Source organism: Hyperolius riggenbachi, chromosome 8 (assembly GCF_040937935.1).
Source record: "Hyperolius riggenbachi isolate aHypRig1 chromosome 8, aHypRig1.pri, whole genome shotgun sequence".
NCBI classification, from domain to species: Eukaryota; Metazoa; Chordata; class Amphibia; order Anura; family Hyperoliidae; genus Hyperolius; species Hyperolius riggenbachi.
In genome coordinates, this window is record NC_090653.1 from 95,077,678 (window position 1) to 95,099,906 (window position 22,229).

A 22,229-nucleotide genomic window follows, 5' to 3' on the forward strand; every position below is an offset into this window, starting at 1 on the left:
AGAATTTGTGGGGTCTTCCCTGAATGTATCCCTGGATTTATCCTATCCTAATCCACCAATTATTATATTTGAGAATTAGCCTTTTATGGTTTAATATGTATGTGGATTGAGCTGTGTATTTAATGAGACATTTTTACTCAGCTGCTCTTGCATATCCTATGTTTTCTTTGTACTTTAATAAACTTGGATTGTGAAAGAAATAAAGAGAGCTCTGTTGGTGGGGCGAAAAGGGGGGGGGGGGAGGAATCACTTGTGTGCTGAGTTGTGAGGCCCTGCAGCTGGGCCTTAAAGCTACAGTGGCCTATTTAGCGAAAAAAGGCCTTGTCACTAGGAGGGTTTTTTAACACCGCGGTCCTTCAGTGGTTAAAGAGTGCTGAAGGCAAACCTAGGGTCAAAATGTAAGTACTTACCTAAGGAAAGGAAAGTCTCTGGATCCTCCAGAAGCTTCCCATGCCATCCTCTGGCCCTCTGTTGTGGAGCGCACAGCACAGACCTCCCAAAGGTATCTGACAAGCCCCTGTCGGATTCCATGCTCGTGACCGTGCTCCTCTTACTGTACGAGCGCATTCATACTGTGCAAGCAGGGCCGCACCTGCAAAGTAAGCTGGAGCCACTCACGCACAAGTGGCTCTGGCTTACTGGGCAGGTGCAGCCATGCATGAAGAGGATTGCTGTTGCAATGTGCAGGAGGGCCATGGGCAGCAGTGGAGGACTGGGGGACAGCGTGGGAAGCGTAATACAAAAAGCAAGGTGATGTGCAGAGAACAACCAAGACAAGACAAATAATTATATTGAGCTTTTCTCCTGGCAGACTCAAAGTACCAGAGCTGCAGCCACTAGGGTGCACTCAGTAGACAGTAGCAGTGTTAAGAGTCTAGCCCAAGACTCCTTACTGAATCGGTGGTGGCTTACTGAACAGGGAGAGCCAAGATTCGAACCCTGGTCTCCTGTGTCAGAGGCAGAGCCCTTAAAGTGTACCAGAGACGTGAAAGGCTAAAGATTTGATACTTACCTGGGCCTTCGTCCAGCCCCATAACCTCATGAGTCCCATGCCATCCCCCCATGGTCTGCTGTTCAGCCGAGATCAGCCCCAGTAACAGGCTCAGTCTGGTCCAGTCTAGGTCTTCTGCGCATGCGCAGTAGACCCAGACTGACTCGAATGAGCCAACTACTTTTCTTTTTTCTTCTTCTTCTTCTTTTTCTTTCACCCCTTCCCCCCCCCGTTCCACGCCCCACACACACACTCCCCCCCCCACCCCCCCTTGGGGACAATATATGAAGGACCATCCACAAATCTTGGGAAGTATTGGACTTAACATGAACTTTTTTGATGTCAGAAGACTCCATAGCCTGTTGTTTTTAAACAGCATTCCTTATGTTATTCTTATACATGTTTTTTTTTATGAATTTTATATGTAATCCCCTATTTCTAATCATGGTTTGCATTGTTTAGGAATTTTTTAAGCATTTTTTATGCATTTTAATGCATTTTCTGAGCATTTTTTATGCGTTTTTTTATGCATTTTCTGTGCATTTTTTGTGCATTATGTATATAATTTACAAGCGTATCCGCTACGCGTTTTTAAGCTATTTTTGTATTACAGCTAGCACCAGCTTTTTTCTCCAAGCATACTGTAAATATTATGTATGTATATGCCTTTACATGGTTTACCGTGTTGTTCTACAGTTAAGGCTGAACCCTGGATAGTATTTCGTTTTCCACGTCCCCAATCGAGCCACCAGACTGTTTTAGACCACCACCTTACACATGGACAGTCTATCCGTGTATCACCACACCTCAGGGGACTATAGCCCCACCCCCACTGGAAAGTTACGCCCCCAAATCGGCACTTACGCCGTTTATCGTTAAGTTCGCCCGAATGGGGCTCAGAGTTCCCATTCACCCTGTATCAACGCACCGTAAGCTTCACTCCCAACTGCGCCAGGCACCGATGCGGCTTTAACATCGCATCTGTAGCCCCTCTTTTTCTGCATACGATTCTTCTTTACATGAATTTGGTATGCATATCCTCGCCGCACTATGAACTTTGATATAGGGAAAACGGTGGCGAAGGTACAGCCCAATGAGGCTGTCCCTAATATAGACCCTTTGCCCCATGTCTCGATCATCAGTACCATGGGACACGAGTCATGTCCGTGGAGTGCACTTTTATCACTCACTCCACATATAAATTAAATTTATTCCGAAAGCCCATTAGTACATTCAGCACGTTGGTTAAGTACAACATTTCCGCCCGTAATTTCTCATTTTTTATTACCATTTTTATTTTTAGCAATGGCATCCTATAAGGCAAAGCCCATGGGATTGTTTTTAAACTAATAAAGTTTTAGTTTCAAACACACCTTCTCCAATAGCACACGCCATATAGGCGGAGTCCTATAGTTCAATTACTTTAGGCACTCCCACTTTGGGAAGCTTAAATGTGAGCCGTATTTGCCGTAGCGTCACCTGACGAAGTCTATCAACAGTATTGTTTAATCTAGCCTTCATCTCTTACGTTTCAAAAGAATCAAACTTTTCACCTGCGGTTCACGTGTGGTTCTCTTTAAAAGACTCTCAATATACAGGTCCTTCTCAAAAAATTAGCATATTGTGATAAAGTTCATTATTTTCTGTAATGTACTGATGAACATTAGACTTTCATATATTTTAGATTCATTACACACAACTGAAGTAGTACAAGCCTTTTATTGTTTTAATATTGATGATTTTGGCATACAGCTCATGAAAACCCAAAATTCCTATTTAAAAAAATTAGCATATCATGAAAAGGTTCTCTAAACGAGCTATTAACCTAAGCATCTGAATCAACTAATTAACTCTAAACACCTGCAAAAGATTCCTGAGGCTTTCAAAAACTCCCAGCCTGGTTCATTACTCAAAACCGCAATCATGGGTAAGACTGCGGACCTGACTGCTGTCCAGGGGGCCATCATTGACACCCTCAGGGCTCGTTTCCACTATCGCGAATCCGCATGCGTCCAACGCATGCGGATTCGCACATGTAATGTAAGTGGATGGGCCTGTTTCCACTCTTGCATTGGGGATGTGCGTTTTTTCAAGCGGTGAAAAAACACACAAAAGAGCCAACGAATTCGCCTGCGAGTGGAATGCAGGCGAATCGCACACAACGTATTTAATAGTAAAAACGCATGCGTTTTTTACATGCGTTTTTACCCGCGATTTCGTGTGCGATTTCGCTCCTTTTTAATGTTATTTTGCCCTGGCAGTGTCTTGGTTAATTTCGCATGGCACCCTGCCATGCGAAATCGCACGCGAAATCGCGGGTAAAAACGCATGCGGAAACGCATCCGCATGCGTTTTTACAAGCGTCGGAATGCTTAGAAATCGCGTCGCAACAGTGGAAACGAGCCCTCAAGCAAGAGGGTAAGACACAGAAATACATTTCTGAACGAATAGGCTGTTCCCAGAGTGCTGTATCAAGGCACCTCAGTGGGAAGTCTGTGGGAAGGAAAAAGTGTGGCAAAAAACGCTGCACAACAAGAAGAGGTGACCGGACCCTGAGGAAGATTGTGGAGAAGGACAGATTCCAGACCTTGGGGGACCTGCGGAAGCAGTGGACTGAGTCTGGAGTAGAAACATCCAGAGCCACAGTGTACAGGTACAGGCGTGTGCAGGAAATGGGCTACAGGTGCCGCATTCCCCAGGTCAAGCCACTTTTGAACCAGAAACAGCAGCAGAAGCTCCTGACCTGGGCTACAGAGAAGCAGCACTGGACTGTTGCTCAGCGGTCCAAAGTACTTTTTTTCGGATGAAAGCAACTTTTGCATGTCATTCGGAAATCAAGCTGCCAGACTCTGGAGGAAGACTGGGGAGAGGGAAATGCCAAAATGCCTGAAGTCCAGTGTCAAGTACCCACAGTCAGTGGTGGTCTTGGGTGCAATGTCAGCTGCTGGTGTTGGTCCACTGTGTTTTATCAAGGGAAGGGTCAATCCAGCTAGCTATCAGGAGATTTTGGAGCACTTCATGCTTCCATCTGCTGAAAAGCTTTATGGAGATGAAGATTTCATTTTTCAGCATGACCTGGCACCTGCTCACAGTGCCAAAACCACTGGTAAATGGTTTACTGACCATGGTATTACTGTGCTCAATTGGCCTGCCAACTCTCCTGACCTGAACCCCATAGAGAATAGATATTGTGAAGAGAAAGTTGAGAGACGCAAGACCCAATATTCTGGATGAGCTTAAGGCCGCTATCGAAGCATCCTGGGCCTCCATAACACCTGAGCAGTGCCACAGGCTGATTGCCTCCATGCCACGCCGCATTGAAGCAGTCATTTCTGCAAAAGGATTCCCGACCAAGTATTGAGGGCATAACTGAACATAATTATTTGAAGGTTGATTTTTTTTGTTTTAAAAACACTTTTCTTTTATTGGTCAGATGAAATATGCTAATTTTTTGAGATAGGAATTTGGGGTTTTCATGAGCTGTATGCCAAAATCATCAATATTAAAACAATAAAAGGCTTGAACTACTTCAATTGTGTGTAATAAATCTAAAATATATGGAAGTCTAATGTTTATCAGTACATTACAGAAAATAATGAACTTTATCACAATATGCAAATTTTTTGAGAAGGACCTGTACATAGACCTATGCTAGAGAATATTGCTTTTATGCTCAACAAGAAAGATTCAATTTAAGCTCTTTCCATATTAAGAAAAGTTCATCCACAATTTAATGTTTTCAAACTGTTCAACAAGCTCATGCGTTTTGCATAAAATATGGCTGCTCTACTTTTGTTCCCGTAATGAAAGCAAAATGCCACAATACAATGTCTATTTCATAATGGAAAGAGAGAGCGAAAAAAGGAAATCTCTCAAATATAATTACATAACGTTTCAACAGTAATGTCTTGCCTTTGATATTTCATCCACTATTAAACTATTTCCTGCCTGAAGAACAGCAGCCATCCGTCCAGACTGAACCAGCAACGCTGCCATTTATTTGCTGAAGTTGATGAAGTCATACAAGCCGATATCTGTCTCTTCTATCGCTGTCTGCCTCCCTTCTACCCATTTCACATGAAATATTGGCCTGTGAATGTGAACTGAAATGCGATTCAGGAGCTCTATCATGTAATGATAACAGAAGACATTATGCAATGTATTGATGTAATGCAGCATTCAAATAGATAAATATTTCACAAATACACACGTATGTACATACAGGGTGTTGCTTGCATAACTCGAAAAGCATATCAACTCCGTTACACTTTATAGCAGACCTGAGCTCAGAACTTCCTCTCTACTCTAAAAGATAAGCAACAACTTAATAACCTTTAAAGGAAAAGATTTCTTTGTTACAGTTGATACAAATCCTGCAATAAATCTGCAGTGTGTCTACTTCCTGCTTTGGTGGAAGCAGACATAGGGCCTGATTAACAAAGCGGTGCAAACTTTTTCGCGGACTTTTGCGCGCGCAATTGAAATTGCGCGTGCAAAAGTCCGCGAAAAAGTTTGCACCGCTTTGTGAATCAGGCCCATAGGGTTAACATCTTGTGTGTAGAAATGACCTGCTCTGCTGTGGCAGGGGAGATTCCTGAGCTGACACAGCTAAGAGATCAGATTACAGTGGTGATTAGTCACAGAGGAAGGGTGCAGTTCTTCTTGGCACTCTGGTTTCCTTCAGTATCCCAACAACATTCCGATAAGCCCCCACACCATAAAATTGTCATTGACAAGATTCAGATAATAATAACAATAATAATAATAATAATAATTTGGAATTCTCAGAAACAAACAGAACTGCACCTGACAGGACTAAAGATGTCACCACCTGTGATAAATGTCAGAATGTAAATCAGGGAGAGGAAAGATTTTACAGCGGGAAAGCTCTAAGTAAATAATTTATAAATAAATATTGTAAAAAAAATAAAATAAATAATACTTTTTGAAAGGACCACTATGACTAAAAATTGTAACATTTAAAATACATGTAAACACATACAAATAAGCAGTACATTTCTTCCAGAGTAAAATGAGCCATAAATTACTTTTCTCCTATGTCGCTGTCACTTATGCCGTGCATACACGGCTCGTTTATTGCGCCGGATTGAGCCAGTGGCTCGATGCTGGCGCATCCCCGCCCGTCCACGCGTGCACGCGGATCGATTGCCACTCATCCCCGCCGGCGCTTCCTTATCACCGCTCGATTCCCTGCCATTGTCTGCCGGCGGGAATCGAGCGGGCGCGGGTCGAGCGGCATGATCGGGCCAGCTGAATATTATCAGCTGGCCAGATCAGCTGGTCGATACACGGTACAGAAACGTACCGTGTATCCCCAGCATTACAGTAGGTAGTAAAAATCGGTGAGGACTGACAGGTTTTTGACTAGTCCATTTCTTCATGGGGCATTCACAGTATTTTGTTTATTCTTTAGAAAAGCACTCCCTGGAGAGGATCTATTCAAAGATATGGGCCACCCCCTACCTGTCTGCACATTATTCTGGCAGATGGACTGAGCAACTGCCATTCTCCAAGTACTTTTAAAAACAAAGAAAAAGCCTGAGAATCCCCCACGAAGAGATGGGCTAGTCCACAACCTGGGAGTTCTGTCAGATTTTAACCATCTACTGTAAATGACAACAACATAGGAGAAAAGTAATTTAAAGCACATTTTAATCTGGGAGACATGTACTTTTTATTTATGTGTGGTTTCATGTATTTTTATGTAAAATTTTACACTGTTTTGTGGTAGTGGTCTTTAAAGCAATTTTAGTCATGATGTTATTTTAACTACAGTTTTTCCTTAACCACTTATGTGGTTTGCGATGGTATATCTACATCCCGCAGGACTTCAGTTCCTGCCCAGGGACATAGCTATTTGTCAATGGCTGCGGATGGCCGCTGCTCTCTCCCGCGTGTGCACCCTGGTGGGTACTCGACGACGCTCGTTAGAGGGGAGATGAATGAATGGGGACGAATAAGTCTCTGTGTCAATGATCGCCGGCATCAATGAGTGTCATTGTAACTACCCGAGTAACACGTCCACGCATTACTTCCTGTTTAGTGTACTAATAGTACGCTAATAGGAAACAATGCACAAGGACATCTTGTGGCCACATAGTAAAATTACACCTACATTCATTGTTTATGAAAAGACCCACCATTACATTTAAAGTTAACCCCTTACCTCCCACCCTCTCCCATAGTTACTTAAATGAATGATATGCATTTTAAAATGTCCTGTTGGCCCCTGTTAACCAACCACAGGATGTTTTAACCCCCTCCCCACAGCGACTGTTCGTGATTGCGCCCCCCCCCCTCCCCCGGCGCTCACCATCGGGACCCGCAGAGCCAAGATTGGTGAAAGGAAAGAAGACTTCCATGAACCAAACATCTGCAGCCCTTGCTCTGTCTCCCCCTCATACGCAGTCGGAATATCCACAGTATGAATGTAGTGTGTGACTGCTGGTAGGTGTGAGTGCAGGGCCAGCCCTGCGGTATAGTATACCACTATGAGTGGGGCAGAAGGGACTCTTAGCCCACTAAGTCTCATGTGCCAGCGTTTTTAGTGGGGTGGGATGCTTGGGTGGGTAAAAGGTCATTAGCTCAGCATACATTCTGCCATTTAAAGCGGACCTGATTTCAAAACTACCTCTCTGCTCTAAAAGATAAGCAACAGCATAATAACCTTTAAAGAAAAAAAATATTTATTTGTGACAGCTGATACAAATCCTGCAACACATCTGCATTGTGTCTACTTCCTACTTTCATGGGAGCAGACATAGGATTAACATCCTGTGTTTACAAATTAGTTGTTCTGCTTAAGCAGCCAGCTGGCATAGCTGAGAGATCAAATTACACTAGTGATTAGTCACAGATGAGGGGGAAATTAGACAGGCTAAACTCTCTAAATACATACAGGGTGCATTTCTCTATGTTTTCCTTATGCCCTGTGCAAGAGTTCAGGTCCACTTTAAGGACCAATAAAGCAAGTGTTCTAAAAAAGTCTGTGCTTGTTTTAGGTTGTTGTTGGAGGGTTGTTATGTTACACATAGCAATGGATCAAAAGTATCTGTTATTTTTCAATGTCTCTCTCAATAGGAAAAGGTAAATGAGTACTATTGGGAATAGAGCAATTACTTTTCTGACATGTTTTAAATATTTGTGTAGGCACAACAAGTACACAGCTTAGTGGCTAATAGCAGTTTGCCATACAGAGATACTGCTGAAAGCTTAAACACATTCTAAGTATATCTTCATTAATTTGAGAAGAACAATACTAATCATCATTGAATTTGCCTGCACCGAGTTCTCAGGTAACAGATGTTTAGTATACGCGAAACAACAACTTCTTCAGACAACACAGCTTTTCGTTTCCATTTTATTTCATGTAGTTAAACATTTTATTGGTGACTTGAATGAGTTATTTAAATTCAAATCCATTCTCTGCTGGTTAAACCAATTTAACATAATTGAGGTCATGGGGTTTGTTTATCTTTGAAGAGAGTCTACTGACTATATCTGGGAAACATATGAAACAAATTGGTCTGCACTGTACTGACGGGGAATTTCAATCTTGCTGTCTAGCCTGAGAGCTGAGATTGTGCTTCTTCCAATGAACAGCTAAATGTTCTTATGTCTAGATGACATGCATAATCTCCAGCAGCATGTGATGAGATGCACGAGATGTACGAGTACAACTGTCTTTGACAGCTGTGACACTGTTGGCTTTGGCACCACAGCTGTTAGCACATTGCAGTACAGTGTATTGTTGACAATAGCCAACACTCAGTTTTACCACCCTATGCCAGCAATGATCTCCTTAATAAAATACACCATGACATCAAACACTAGCAGCACTAGAAAAAAATATATTTATATTGTTAGACTAGCCGTAGGTCTTTCCAGTGAGGGCCCGTCATCGTAGTGGAGAAGTCTAGTAGGGAATACTTTGTGCACATATTATTTATACTGACGCTAAAGCCCTCCTTTGCTGTACCTGTTTTGAATGCAAGGTGTGTAATTTTGTCCATATTCTGGAGCACTGCACATCTTTGCAAGTAGCTAATTTGGGTACAGCCTCTGTCTGGAAGCGCTGCCAATTTCTCCTGCTGTACAAAATTTCATCACCATGCCATAGCAATATGACTATCTAAATACTTTTGAACATAAAATACCATTCTCTCCCTCATGTCCTCACAGCAATCACCCCCTAAGTAACTATTCCCCTACCATAACCTATTCTCCACCCCTTACCCCAGTGTTATCACCATCCCAATACTAATCCCCGCCCCCCCCACTGCACAGACTTATTGCCAATCATTTATTTACATATTTATTAATGGTTAAAGTGTGTTACTCTGTACCAAAATAAAACACTTTAATACAGTATTTGTATGTAGAACAGAGGCGCCAGCAGGATAAAAGTCAATAACATTTTTTAAAAATTGCTTGGAGGAAGTGGTGGGCTTGCCTCCCAAAAGCAGACACGAGATCCTGTCTTCATATAAATCAATACATTTATTATACGGTACCCCAAAAACAGTGCAACGCGTTTCGCAGGCCCAGCCCGCATCATCAGGCAATAAACGTGGGGACAAAACAGAATTTCGGCAATAGCAGGTGTAGCACCTCAGTGAATACAGTAATATACCCTCATGACATACAGTATGTCATGAGGGTATATTACTGTTATGTTTGAAACTAAGGGTTTGCAATTATCCAGTACAATAAGAAAACAGAAACACTAGGAAGAAAATGTACATGTTGTGATACCCAGGATGAAAAGGCAAACAAAATGTATGGTTTCCTCTACAATATCACTGTTTCTTTAAAAACTATGATGTATGAAATGGAGAAATTTTGTTTTTTTTTCTTCTTTTTTTCCCCACTTATTTTCCTCTTTAAAATGTGTAGAAAATAAAGTAATTACTAAAAGAAATCACCCACAAAAAGCCTAATTTGTTGTAAAAAAATATAATAAATAAAAAAAGAGGTCAGAAGGTAGAAAAATACAGATGTGAAGATAGAAGTAAATATACAGGTGAAAATAAAAAAGAATACATATATTAATCATTTATTTTTTCAATACGTTTTATTGAAATCAAGATTCCACATTTAATCCTTTATAACAAATAGGTAGGGGGGCAAAAATGACTTGTTTTGCCTTGGAGAGGGCAGACATATGGTGATTGCATTATTATTAATGAGGGGCTTCCAGGTTTCACCATAACGCTTCTTCACAGTATACCACAACAAATGTTAAAGTGAACCTCCGGACTAAAAATCTATTCAGCAGAACTAAAAAGGCTTGGTGTTTTTTTAACAGTTTCACAGCATCAGAACTTTGTTTTTCTTACCAAAGCATCATATTTTGCTGCATTTTTAACTAAGCTCCACCCATCAAAGAAAAAAAAGCCTGGGCTTTTTTTCCCTGATGCTGTGCAGAGCATGATGGGATTCTCTATGTTGTTATTCACGTTGCCTAGCAACTGGGAGAGGTGCTCAGGACACAGGACAGTTGAGATTGTGTCTCATGCTCCCTGTAACCTACTTTCAACCAAAAAGATGGCTGCCATCATGAAATCAAACATTTGCCTGTTCTTTTAAAACAGTGTGGTGGTAAGAGATTATATTACCTATCTATTTTAATTAACATAACTAATGTAACTTAAAGGGACACTTAAGCCAGAAAAAAAAAGAGTTTTACTCACCTGGGGCTACCAGCCCCCTGCAGCAGTCCTGTGCCCTCGCAACCACTCACTAATCCTCTGGTCCCCCGCTGCCAGCTAGCTCAGTTTTTGCCGACAGGCCCGTCAGGACTGTCCACGCGCAGCTTTTTCAGCATTCCTGACTGTAATTAGCGCTATTGCGGGCCGCAACACGTACAAAAATACGCATTGTCGCATATCTTTGCGGCCCACAATATCGCTAATTACAATCGAGAATGCAGAAAAAGCTACGCGTGACCAGTCCTGTCGGGCCTGTCGGCAAAAATGAAACTAGCTGGCAGCGGAGGACCAGAGGATTAGTGAGTGGCTGCGAGGGCACAGGACTGCTGCAGGGGGCTGGTAGAAGCCCCAGGTGAGTAAAACTCTTTTTTTTTCCCCTGCTTAAGGTTCACTTTAATGACAGTATGTTTGTTTAGGCTGGAGTTCCTCTTTAAGGTAGTTACACTCACCTCCTACTGGTCATTGGAGTTGGAAATGAGTATCTTGTCCATATCATTGGTCAAAGATCCTCTGCACAAGAGAAGAGGATTAGCTACCCATTCACCTTTTGCAGAATGCCCGCTACTGTCAAAAAATTATGGGCCTAGTATATAGCACAGTTCCATCACAATGATTTGGAGCTTGACTGCCCAGTTCAATTCAGTAGTTATTTGTCACTTATATGTCATTAGTGGGAGACAGTCAAATAGGCACAGCCTGAAAAGGAGCCAATCTATGTGTTAAATATGAATGTTGTTAAATACTTATGTACCTATTTGTTTAAAGATTACCCTTAGATGGTAGAAAAAATGTCCAGTTTGTGTCAATACAGGTCATGTTTTTGTAAAAACTATATTTTACTTAACTGTAATGCATTCAAGGTACTAAGGGAAGAAGAAATCGATTTTTAAAGATTGTAAGATGGGGTTTTAAGACTCCTTTGTCATTTCTTAAATACCCCAACAATTGCCAGTGCTACTGGGTTTCTGGGTCCAGTGTCACCCTAAAAGAAGCCAAGAAGAGCTTAAAAATAAATAATTCAAAAAAAGCTTCAATAAGGGGGTGCATGAGATCTGTAGGGAAAAGTGCCCCAAATGGGTACTCACCTTGAGAGAAGGAAGTCTCCAAGCAGGTCAGTGCTACTGTGCAGGTGCAGTGCAGCCGCGCTCCTTGGGTACCTGTTCTAGAATGGCTTGGTAGAAGACGATAATGGGTAGCCTCTGGAGGATTCTTTCTGGAGGATCCAGATACTTATCTTGGGTGGGGGAAGCCTCTGGATCCTAATGAGGCTTTCCCTCTCCTCCTAAGCCTCAGGGATCCGGCGCCGGCTCCACCGAAACAAGGATGTTGGCTGTGATGCAGGCACAGTAACGCTTGGAATATTTACCATCCCTAGCTCCACCACCAGTGCAGTAGCGCTTCCCGAGCAGGCTCTAGCGGAAATAGCCGAGCCCACTCCCAACTGGGCTCAGCTATTTTTGCCTATGCTTGGTCGGAAGGCCGCTACTGCGCTGGATCACGCTATGTAAATGTTTACCTCCCTGGTGTTTGGGGGCCTCCAGCGATGGATCACCGAGGCTTAGGAGGATAGGGGAAGGCTTAGGAGGGGGAGTTCTTACAGATTTTCTTCATATTTATCTTTTACACTGGTTCAGTCCAGGGGTACCTGTGACAGGGAGGAATTTCTTTGGGCTATACAGACTTGCCAACAACAAGTGAGAGGAAAACATGTCTGGCTACTCAACACTCTAGTCATGTTGAATCACATATTCAGTAGTCCTGGTTATAATTGGGTTATTTCTTTTTTATTTTTCTTGCTATTCATTATAATCCGTTATATGAGGTTATTTTCTCTGTGCGCTTAGCACACTTTTCTCTCATTTGCATTTCTGTCTTTTTGTATTCTCAATAGGCCTGACTGACTAAAGCACAATCTAGCTGGGGTCTTAAAATCAGACTTTTAAATGCATCACAGTCACTGCAGCCATGCCAAGACTGCAGTGAGAATATTGACACCAAATTAGGATATATTAAATGATGCTTTTATATGGTTTTAATATAATTTGCATGTGTAAAAAAATGACCACTGTTCTTTAATCGTATTAGCTGTCCTGAGTGTATAGGAATGACGGGTAATTTGGCAACCTTTTCAGTACCAATGCATCATGTAAGGTGAAGTTTTGACACTGCAAAGTAGTTTTAGAAAACTCTTTTAGACTCGCTGATGTGTGACAAGGGGGAGACAGAATTGCTTACCATGCTAAAATCTATTTGGTTCCACTAATGATGGATTTTTGAAGAGAGACTAATATGGAGGCTGCCATATTCATTCTACTTGTCAGGCTATCATGCTGATCTTTTGGCTTTGGGACTTTGTTAGTCACAGACTTGGAACAATCATAAAGGTAGTAGATGCAGAGTGGTGTCATACACATGTCCTGAATACTTATTCTTTGCTCTTCATTCTGATGGCGTTAGACGCAGAGGAGAATTTCTACAGATAGGCAAGAAGTGTTAGGAAGTTAGCCATAGTACAGCCCCTATCCTTTTTACAACAGGAGAAGGAGGCACCCATTAAAAGTTATTATTAGTAATAATGATGTACAGTATATAGTGCCAGCATCTTCTGCTGCACAACAGAGTAAAAAGTATAACAATACAACATACACAATAAAACAGTTAACAGTACAAGACAATAGTGGATTACAGCTGATGCAGTGAACAAATAAATTACAGATTTTTACATAATGGTAGAAGATTTTTATGCACATTGCACAGCAAAGGGGGGAGACCATTGGCCAGTTGGACTTACAGTCTACAGCAATAAGGGAAGCTGAGTATGAGATGGTAAAATGGTGGTCAGTTGCCAGGGTGTCCTAAGTGTAAGAGTATGTTTTGCCTGAAGAGGTAAGTTTTCAAGCATCTAAAGTGTGGGTGAGGGTGGATCTGTTGGGGGAGGTTTTTCCAGAGGAGTGGGGAGGATCGAGAGACGTCTTATAAGCTAGAGTGAGAAGAGGTGGCCAGAGATGAAGATAGGAGGCATACATGTAATTAAGGAAGAAGACAGGAGGCATACTTGTAAAGCCAAAAGCGGGGTCACCAGTCCCCCTCCAGGCTGCCATTGACACAGGGCTAAGACGTAATTCAGCTTCCAGCTATTGCTGGCGGTTGAATTACACTGTTTTTATCGTAATTTAAGCTCCATCCGTTTTGATGGGTCCATATTACTAACTGAGTGCCGCTAAAGCCTGAATTAATATTATGGCCTATGTTGGCGTCGGCTGTGCCCAAATTTCCAGAGCAGGACTTAGACAGGAGAATATAGTTGGTAGAGCGGAGATTGCGTGTAGGGTGGTATCTGAAAATACGTTTATTTAAAAAAGAAGGAGCTACGTTGTAAGTTGCTTTGTAGGCAAGCATCAAGAATTTATTGTATCCTGTATGTAACTTGCAGATAGTGAAGAGACTGACAGAGTGGAATAGGGCTGGAGAAGAGGGAGGAGAGACCTTACCCCTTCCAATCACCACCATCACTCCGGTTGCCCTGCTACCACTGGCCCAATTACTGTGACCACCACTTCTATGGTGGTCCCATCACCACCATTTTAATGTTCCCATCACCACTGGTCGTATTTGGCTGCAGAGTATTCAGCAAAGAAGCATGCTGGCAAAGGAATAGACAATGAGTTTTTTGCTGTGGCGCTTCCGTGGCACTCGGATACAGAGAACATCATGGCGTTTTGTTGCAAGGGGGTGTGGCCAGAAGCCAGTGCACGTGGATAAAAAGATCCGGCAAGGTATTATAACTTTTTATGAGAAGAAAAAACATACAATGCTTATTTTAGACTTAGCAGTCTGTTTAAAAATGCTGTTCATTGCTTTTATATTTATCTGGGGCCGAGCTTTAAGAAGTTTGATGAGTTTAAACTTTAAAGAAAACTTTTTTTTTTTTTTGCAATTTAACATCATAACGTTTTTTTTAAAAAATGCAGTTCAAATGTTATGATTTTGTGTATTTCTAAAGGAACTGAACTAAACATAATTTGAAGAATAAGTAATTAGCTGCAGAGCAACCTTGCCTTCTTTATTAATACACAATGAAATTACTTTTCAGTTGCATTCCATAGTGTGTCTTTAGACTCAAACTGATTAAAATATGCAATTAATTTAGTTAGTCTGACATGAAACAATATATTATGTAATGCTGGGAATTCACAATAAGTTTTTTCGGCAGATAGATGGCTCGATAGATCATTTCTGAGAGGTCCTATATGATTTTCCATCGTTTTTCTGATCGATTTGTATAGAGTGGTCTGAAAATCGATCAGAAAATGATCAAAATCAGATCAGACCTGCCAGAAAATATTTATCGAGCCATCTATCTGCCAAAAAGCTCCGTGTATTCCCAGCATTACACAGCAAAGCAGAATAAGAAATATAAAATTATTAGAAAAATATACTGAAAAATATACATGGAACTGTCCATAATCACACATAAACTAACTGGGCACATCAGCTAATTATATAAATAATTAAAATAAAAAAATATATATACCGTTCACTTGAACAAAAAAAGAAGCCCCTAAATCTTTATGTTTGTGGCTAGACCTGAGGGGGTATTTGATGTCATGGTTGTCAGCTGTGCAGTGGATGTTTTGTCTTACTAAAGATTAATAAAGTGTGGGGCCAAAACTAAAAGCTGACTAGACTGGCATGGCATGTAAAGGCACATGACAAGCAAAGACAGAGGCAGAAGACTGACAAAATCAGGACAGGTAGCAAGGACAGTACTAGAAAGGCACATATGAAGGGGCAGTCAGAAATGTGAAGGGGGCATTATGTTCGAGGACATTTCTTTCAGTAATGCTAGTGTGGGTGCGGCAAAAAATGGGTGTGGTCATGTGAGCGGGGCTAATTGTAATGTAATGCATAACAGTGAGGCGGCAATGCAAGAACCATTACTTCCAACACATGAAATGCAATAACCATTACCTCCTACACATAAAATGCAACAACCGTTATCTCCGACACATGAAATGCAAGAATTATTACCTCCAACACATAAAATGCAAGAACTATTACCTCTGACACATTAAATGCAAGCAGTGCAGCACCATAAAATAATCATAATGTGTCAATGTTTCACCATAAAATAATTGTAATATAGCAATGTTTCACCATAAAATAATCATAAAGTAGCAATGATTCACCATCAAATAATCGTAAAGTGGCAATCTTGCACCAGAAAATAATTGTAATGCAGCAGCATTTCACCAGAAAAAAATCGTAATGCGGCAATATTTCACTAGAAAATAATCATAATGTGGGCAGCGTTTCACCAGCAAATAATTGTAGTGTGACGAGAGTTTCACCATAAAATAATCGTAATGTGGCAAGCGTTTCACCATAAAATAATCATAATGTGGCCAGTGTTTCACCATAAAATAATTGTAATGTGGCCAGAATTTTACTATAAAATAATCATAATGTGGCCAGCGTTTAACCACAAAATAATCGTACTGCAGCAATGTTTCACAAGAAAAAAATCATAATGTGGGCAGCGTTTCACCAAAAACTAATGAACACCTGTAAAAAAACCCCCAAAAAAAGCATTTACTCACCTGCAGAAGACTCCTCCCCCTAGGTGCAGCTTCCCCAGATGATCTTCCTGTAGCGGCGCAGCCAGCCCGCGAAAGTCCCATGCTGACAGGCAGATAGCAGGGCTGTGGGAAGATGGGGCCCAAAGCTCTGTACTGGAGACACAAATAGGGCGCCATCTTCCCGTAGGCCTGCCTGCCGGAAGATTATGCAGGCTGGAGCGGTGAGCTGCGGACTGCGGGAGTTAACTGGTGCTGCGTTTATTAGACCCCACGGCCAGTTCACCACAGGGGTCCCTCAGTCTGGTGGGGGAAGGTGGGCACGTCCCCTGCCCGCTGTTACACTGTCCCCCGCCGCCCCTCCCTGCCACTCGACCCGATTGAGGGGGTAAGACCTTTATTTGAGGGTGCCCTGCTCCCTCTCGCGCCACGCTAGAGCCAGCCCTGACTGAATGGCAGAGCCGGGACAAGGTCCTCCAGCACCCAAGGCTGAGACACCAAAGTATGTCTTCCATCCCTCCCACCCCAGCCATCACACACTGATTGCTATTAGACAAAGAGGTACCCCTGGCACCCAACCCAAAGCCCCCCCCCCCTCCACTTACACACACACACACACACACACACACACACACCTTAATCTCTAGTTATCTGATTTGCAGTCATTGCCATGTATCCCCCTTATTTATTTCTATTTGCTTCAAACACAAAAGGGGAATGATAGCTGAATGAGTTGTGCGGTCCCTCCTACACTGTGCCCTGAGGCTGGAGCCTCTCTTGCCTCGGCCTGGCCCTGCTGGTAGGGTAACCTGAAAACTGACACAACAGTGACTAGGTAAGGTGACATACAGATTACTGGAAACTTGAATATTTCACCAGGATTACTTTGTTCAGATTCACAGCTATTAAACTGAAATGTAGTATTATTTCAGAAAAGGCAATTTCCTCAGTATAGTTCTATATATCTTAAAGACTAATGGCAAACATTATTTTAGTTTACTTAGCTTGTTTAAGTCTTTTTAACACAGACTGTCAAGGACAAGGCACTTATGCTCAGAAGATGGTGATTACCACCTGACACATGTGGCAGTAGTTCCTGGGGGTGCTTATGGTGGAATCTGGAAGCCCCCTTTAATAATAAAAGTACCTCCTGTTGTCTGTCCTTTCCATAGTAAATAAGTAAAATAGGTCCCTTTGGAATCCTTGCATATTTAGATGAAATAAATAAAAGTAAAATCTTTACTTTGAAATTAAAGTTGACAATAAAATACTTATTAACCATTTATGCCGCCTGAGCATGATCCTCATGTCCATGCCGCTGCAGTGCTGCTGTTGTGCGCTTCGGCATGTTCCCACGGGTGATCACGGGCGCGCCCACGCGCCCCCGTGCCGCCCCTGGTAGCCCGGATATCAATGAATGGTAACATGATCAGAGAGTGATCTGTCAGATGACCATACACCGCAGGCCGATACCCGATCAACTTCATGCTGAAATTGATCTGGAATTGGCCTTGTGATGCCACATCCACCGCCTTGCCTACCCAACGCTGTCCTCCTCATGTATAATGTAACCCCACTATACATTACCTGTCCGCAGCCGCCGCTACCTCCAGGCTGGCTCCGGTCACTGTTCTTTGTCCATATATGTGCCCCACGTGGTTGCCAGAGTAACTCGGGCACGTATGTGATGTCACACAAGCGCCCCCATTACACCGGCAACCACACGAAAAGTGTGTATGGACGAAGAACAGCGCCAGCTCGCAAGAAGCACATAAAAAAAAATCAACACAAACTGCTAGGAGTGTTTATACAACCTCTTTTGCAATGTATATCTAAAATAAACATTAAAGTGATTTAAGTTCTGCGCTTAAGACTAATGCATCGATCACATAATCTCTTCAGAAAATTAAAATTGCATAAGTAGCAATAGTTCTGCTTGAAGACTAATATATTGATCCCACAATCCCTACAGAAAATTAAGATTTTAGCTACAATACACGTGAAAATAACTTATTGATCCTTTTAAATCTGGGTGCCACTATAAAACGGATGGCTGAAGATGAACTTCAGGCAAGCTTACAAGCTTATCATCCGTTGTGTATTCATTAGAAAGTATTACGCTTATTATCATATACAGCTAGCTGGTAAGCACTAAAACGTGTTAACTGCTTTTTTATATACAGCTAGTTAAGTGCCCAAATCTGTCCCCCTAATCCCCCTACACAGCTGCTCTGATGCTCCGGAATAGTGATAAGCAGCGGTGAGATTTCAATAACGTGAACGCACATTTGTGTGGGTTTTGCGTGATTGTGTACTACTGCAGATGTTTGCCAGTGGCAAACTTTGGTCCCATAATGCAGGGGTGGCTCTAGGCTCATGGTGGTTGTGGGCAAAGAAAGAATCAATGGCCCTCTCGTCCAAGCATGCAGATAAGGTGTATCTGACTGAAGTCTGACTAGATTAGCCTCATGTCTTATTTGTTTCTAGCTCTCAATCACATAGAAGTGTCCACATATAACTCCTTTGCATATGTCACTTCAACCAGCATATTCCACTTTAAAATCAACATCATGAGGTTGTCAGAACCACCACCAGGGCACCCTTCGGGGAACAAACTCACCGGAAAATGTTGACCATTGTTAGACTGATTTGATGCACTTTATACCACTACACCTCCACATCAGTAATCCTACTTCCTCCGATCTCAGTGCAACCAAGATGCTATTGCAGACACCTCAAATGCAAGAAATCTCCATAATGTAATACCGTCAAACACTACTAATCTTTATTCATTAAAATGCACTCACTTATTTCAGAAGTTTTTACAAGGCTTACAGTTTTTCAGGCTCTCCCCTGTTAGTTAGCGTCTCTCACAAGCCACCGCCTCACTCCTCTTCCATGCACTGCTCACCGCTTCCTGGTATGTCTTTAAACCCCGCCTGCCCACCCGATCAGCAGAACAGCCAGGCAACTGGTATTGTTTAAAAGGAAATAAATATGGCAGCCACCATATCGCTCTCAGTTCAGGTGTCATTAAAGTACATCTACACATTGTACATATGTAGAAGGCAGTGGTGTTCCTACCATAGGGCGCAGGGGGGCGTGGCGCACCAGGTGCTTGACAGTCAGGGGGGCATCGCCACGACCCCCCTGGTAGGAAGAGCAGGACCATGGGAGCAGCGCTAGAAGGAGGGGTGATGGGCAGCGGCGGGGAGGGGGGAAATATCCCCCCCCTCCCTCACCTGGGTCCCCTCCTTCAGCGCTCGTTACCTCCAAAATGCAGCAAACAGGCAGGGCGGGCAGGCAGGAGGAGAACAACTCACCTCACTTCTGCGTTCTCTGCCGTAAATGACGTCACTGTGCTTCCGCTCATAAGGAAGCACAGTGGGCGGCATTGAAGATGGAGAAGTGGCACGTGATGGCGACGCAGCGTTCCAGCGACTGGAATGCAGAAGTGAGGTGAGTTGTTCTCACTACCTAAACTATCCAGGCCAGCCAGCCCAACATCACCACCAGCCAACCAGCTCAGAATCACTGGCAAAAAGGCCACATCATCACCACCAGTCAGGCCAGCATTTACTTTAACCAGCCAAGCACAGCCCAGCCTCACCTCCAGCCCAGCCACGCCACAGCATCACCGCCAGCCACCCCACAGCATCACCGCCAGTCAGGCCACAGCATCACCGCCAGCCAGGCCACAGCATCACTGCCAGGCCTTTCAGCCCACACATCATCCCCAATCCAGCCAAAAACAGTATTGCCAGCAAGGCAAAGCAGCCAGTAGAGGAGAATTCAGAAGCAAGGTGAGAGGTGTCTACCATATTAAGGGGGCATTCTGCCCATTTATGTGAAATGCTGTCTAACTGTATTTATGTGCCTCATGACTGCTGAATTTGTCTTGTTGGTGGCCTCATGATTGCTGAATTTGTCTTGTTGGTGGCCTCATGATTGCTGAATTCATCTTGTTGGGGGGCCTCATGATTGCTAAATTTGTCTTGTTGGGGGGGGGAGGGCTCATGATTGCTGAATTTGTCTTGTTGGTGGCCTCATGATTGCTGAATTTGTCTAGTTGGGGGTCTCATGATTGCTGAATTTGTCTTGTTGGTGGCCTCATGATTGCTGGATTTGTCTTGTTGGGGGGCCTCATGATTGATGAATTTGTCTTGTTGGTGGCCTCATGATTGCTGAATTTGTCTTGTTGTTGGCCTCATGATTGCTGAATTTGTCTTGTTGGGGGCCTCATGATTGCTGAATTTGTCTTGTTGGGGGCCTCATGATTTGTTGGGAGCCTCAAGATTGCTGAATTTGTCTTGTTGGTGGCCTCATGATTGCTGAATTTGTCTTGTTGGGGGCCTCATGATTTTTTGGGTGCCTCAAGATTGCTGAATTTGTCTTGTTGGGGGCCTCATCATTGCTAACTGCGAGACTATAGGAAAAGCTGAATCATCATCATATGAGACAATAGCATTAAACCTTTTTTTTAGCTTTTTAAAACAGAAAAATAAATTTTTCAGGAGTAGGATGGATGAGTTGTTTATCTTCACAGTTTATTTTCAACTTGGATTTTCCATAATGTTCATGTATGAGTTAAAATGCTTAATATTTTGTTTAACCGTCTTGCCGGTTATCGCGCAGGAGGATTGCTTTGGCCCTAATGGGCCGATTTTCACAATTTTTTTTTACCTACACGCAGCTAGCACTTTGCCATCTGCATGTGGTACGTGATCGCTGCCGTTACCCGCTGATTCGCTGCTACCCGCCGCGCCGAGCCGCCCCCCCAGACCCCTGCGCCGCCTGGCCAATCAGTGCCAGGCAGCGCTGAGGGGTGGATCGGGATTCCCCCTGACGTCCCGACGTCCATGACGTCGGTGACGTCATCCCGCCCCGTCGCCATGGCGACCGGGAAAGCCCAGCAGGAGCTTACTCTGATTGACGGAGGTGGGGTGGGGGGGATGCCGCTGCTCAGCGGCTATCATGTAGCTAGGCTAGGCTAGCTACATGATTTAAAAATAAATAAATAAATAAAAAGTGCTGCGCTGCCCCCTTGCCGCAAGAATTGGACCAGCAAGGGGGTTAAATTGCATCCCAAAAGTCACTTATCTATCGCAAAGTGTTGGCACTTTGCGATAGATAAGTGACTTTTGGGATGCAGTTTGGGCACTCGGCCTCCAAAAGGTTCGCCACCACTGTCCTAATCTAATGTCCCACCATTGCTAAGTTCATGTAAATTTGTCTCCACCTGTGACCACACCCACATTCATTTTGGTCCATGACCACACCCATTTGTCGGCACGGCCGCACATCATAGCCTTATTTTTCGGCAAGTCATCTCCCTGATTGGGGGGGGGGGGGGTGTCTGTGGATAATCAGCACCAGGTGCCAAACACCCTAGGTACACCACTGGTAGGAGGCATGATGCCTGGCAGGGATCAGGACTTGATTCCTCAAACAGTGTGGGGCAGAGGCTGTAAGGACATGCCACTAGCCTCCAGTCTAGTATCATGCTCTGTTGCTATGCAGGGACGGGGAGGACAGAGAGGCACACAAAGAATGTCACTGACAGGGCAGAATCAGTGGGGCAGACAGGGCAGAATCAATGTCCTCACCAGTGCGGGGAGTGCTCTTTGACGCCTTGACAGGGATCGGGGGCCACTGCACACACTAGATGCTCTGCTGAAACATCCACACAGGGAGGTGATAGAAAGGCACATATGCAGATTGTTTCCCTACAGCAACTGGGGTAACTCTGAGAGCTCCATGATCCGTGGCAGTCAATCACAAAGCAGCAGTAGCAGTACAGCAATCAGCAGGGGACATATAACCAAAGCATTGAAAACTTATTGCAGTCCATATGGATCAGGCCCAGCACCAAGTATGACTCACAGACAATGCTTCAAGTTCTCAATAATGGTTAATGAATACATCAGCTGC